Consider the following 2,918-nt stretch of genomic DNA (forward strand, 5'->3'; position numbering starts at 1 on the left):
CTTTAATTAGAGCTAGAAATGGTGGACAAAGATGAAATATTAAAGAATTTCATTTTTATTTCATGAAATTAGAAAATTCCAAATAAGATTAAAGAAATTTATAAAGACAAAAACTTAAGTTAATGAGACAGTAAAAAGTGGAAAGGATAAATCAAAGCTTTTTTTTTTTTTTGGAGTAGACATAGTACAGGAAAATTTTTTGTGAGATTATAAAGAAATAAAATCAGTTAATGATAGTAATGAAAAAAGAGATAGAACTTCTCATAGAAAAGAGAATACAGAATTATAAGGATTAAATATGATATGACAACACATTTATTGTCATAGATATGAATAATTTCCTAGCGTAACATAAAGCATCAAAAATCAACTGCTTTAAAATCACCATGTTGGAATCTTGCTTCTTTCTGATCAATCATGTTTTTCAGTCTGCTATTTCTTTTGAAATGTTAGTATTGCCAATCAGATTACAAGGTATTCTAGCCTGTAAGCCAAGTTCTCTTCAAATTGAACAATTCAGAGCTTGTACTCTGCAGCCACATGGCTTAGGTTAAAGTCCTGGTTCTACCTTTTTTTTTTTTTTTTTTAGCTATATAATCTTGACCTTAAATAAATTATTTAACTTTTCTGTGCCTTATTTTCTTCCTCTGTAGAATGAGGATGATGAAGAATAGTGATAATAATAATAATTGCCTAATGGGTCGCTATTCAGACTACGTTAGGTAACAAACAAAGAAAACAATAATAGAGGATTGACATAGTAAGAAATGTTAGTCACTATTTTGTCTTTGATTTTATTTATTTATTTAAAAATATTTTTTAACATCTATCTCTATGTTCACTCTATTATTGGTACTGGGATTGTGAAAGTAAACAAGAAAGAGTACCTACACTTATAAAGTTTGCATGCTACTGGGCAAGACAGATACTAAATGTAACACAGTATAATTTCAATTAGTGACAGGATCATCGATCTATTGTGTGGTGGTTTATAGCCAATAAAAATGGTTTATTGTACAGTTACACATACATAATACAATGCTCATTTTTATTATACCCTAGTTTACATGTGTGATGACAAATATGACACAAAGCTCAGGCTTCAACAAGGAAGACAGGTTTGAGTCTTAATTCTGCTATGTATTTACCTTTAGTCAACTTTACTTAATATTTTGCTTTATTTGTCTATAAAAATATAGATATTAATACCTTTCTCCTAGAACTGTGATAAGATTAAATGAATTACATGGCATATTGTGTGCAGCTTGAGACATGTGACTTTCCTCTCTCCATTAATATCTTTTCTCTCTGCAGTGCACTTTTCTTGGTTTCTTCTCTTTTTTCTTTAGTTTTTTCCTTTTTATTCATTTTTTCTCTGGGAGTGTGATACTTGTGCACTGGTACACATTTCAAAGTAATCACAGTAAGATACATATTTTGTCTTAACAAATTCTAATATCTTACAGATAAATGAGAAACAGTGAATTGGAATGGGCAAACCAAACCATTCTGGTGGAATTCTTTTTAAAGGGGCTTTCTGGTTACCCAAGGCTTGAGCTACTCTTTTTTTGTGCTAATCTTAATAATGTATGTGGTCATTCTTCTGGGCAATGGCACCCTCATTTTAATCAGCATCTTGGACTCCCACCTTCACACTCCTGTGTACTTCTTCCTGGGGAACCTCTCCTTCTTGGACATCTGCTACACCTCCACCTCCATTCCCTCCACACTGGTGAGCTTCCTCTCAGAAAGAAATACCGTCTCCTTCTCTAAATGTGCAGTACAGATGTTCCTTGGCTTGGCTATGGGGACAAAAGAGTATGTGCTCCTAAGTATGATGGCCTTTGACCGGTATGTGGCTATCTGCAACCCTCTGAGATATCCTGTCATCATGAGCAAGGATTCGTATGTGCTCATGGCAGCTGGGTCCTGGACCATAGGAGTTGTCAACTCTGCAATACAAACCATGTTTGTAATACAATTACCTTTCTGTAGGAATAATGTCATCAGTCATTTTTCCTGTGAAATTCCGGCCATCATGAAATTGGCTTGTGCTGATATCTGAGGCAATGAGTTCATCATGCTTGTGGCTACAACATTAACACCACTGTAATTAATCATTATCTCTTACACATCAATCATGGTCAGCATCCTCAAAATTCATTCTTCTGAGGGGAGAAACTAAGTGTTCTCTACCTGCTCTGCTCACCTGACAGTGGTGATTGTATTCTATGGAACCATTCTCTTCATGTACATGAAGCCCAAGTCTAAAGAGATACTTAATTTAAATGACTTGGATGCTGCTAAAAAACACATCTACGTTTTACAAGGTGACAACTACTATGATGAATTAATCTTTTAATATACAGTTTCAGAAAAAGGATGTAAAGTAGGCAGTAAAACACTTACTTAGAAAAGTTCTTAACAAGTAAATGGGAAAGGGACAGGTAATTTTTATAGTCTCAGTGAGGAGATCATCAGCTAGATAAACCAGAGTCAAATAGATGGTACTTGCTGCTGTGTTAAATTTATCTCTCAAAACTTTCAAGCTCTAAAACATTCTTTTTAGGTGCAGTGCACTTTGAAAATAAGTAAATAAACTTCAGTGTTTTAGGAGTTAATGATTGTAGCTGGTTGTTGATGATGAGCTTGATTGTGAGGGCAAATGAAGGGATAATGTAATAGGGAGAGAAATTTCCAGACAAGAAAAAGTTATACTAGTCTTAAAACCTTCAAAGTTTTTTGATAAAATTATTTCTAAAACCAAGTTCACACTTCCTTATTTTCCTTATAAGACAGAATTAAACTTGGTTTTAGATTTTTAAAACTCAGTTAAAATTATTTATTTTTAATACTGTAATTCCTAAAATAATTTAATGTATTTGGAGTTTATTCAAATATGTAATGGTGATTGTCTT

At 33.0% G+C, this 2,918-nt stretch overlaps 1 pseudogene; it reads left to right on the forward strand.

Moving 5' to 3' along the window:
* The first annotated feature begins 1,491 nt into the window (after positions 1 to 1,491).
* On the forward strand, positions 1,492 to 2,432 carry LOC105295363 (annotated as a pseudogene).
* The last annotated feature ends 486 nt before the right edge of the window (positions 2,433 to 2,918 follow it).

Source organism: Pteropus vampyrus, unplaced genomic scaffold (genome assembly GCF_000151845.1).
Source record: "Pteropus vampyrus isolate Shadow unplaced genomic scaffold, Pvam_2.0 Scaffold103, whole genome shotgun sequence".
Classification (NCBI taxonomy): domain Eukaryota; kingdom Metazoa; phylum Chordata; class Mammalia; order Chiroptera; family Pteropodidae; genus Pteropus; species Pteropus vampyrus.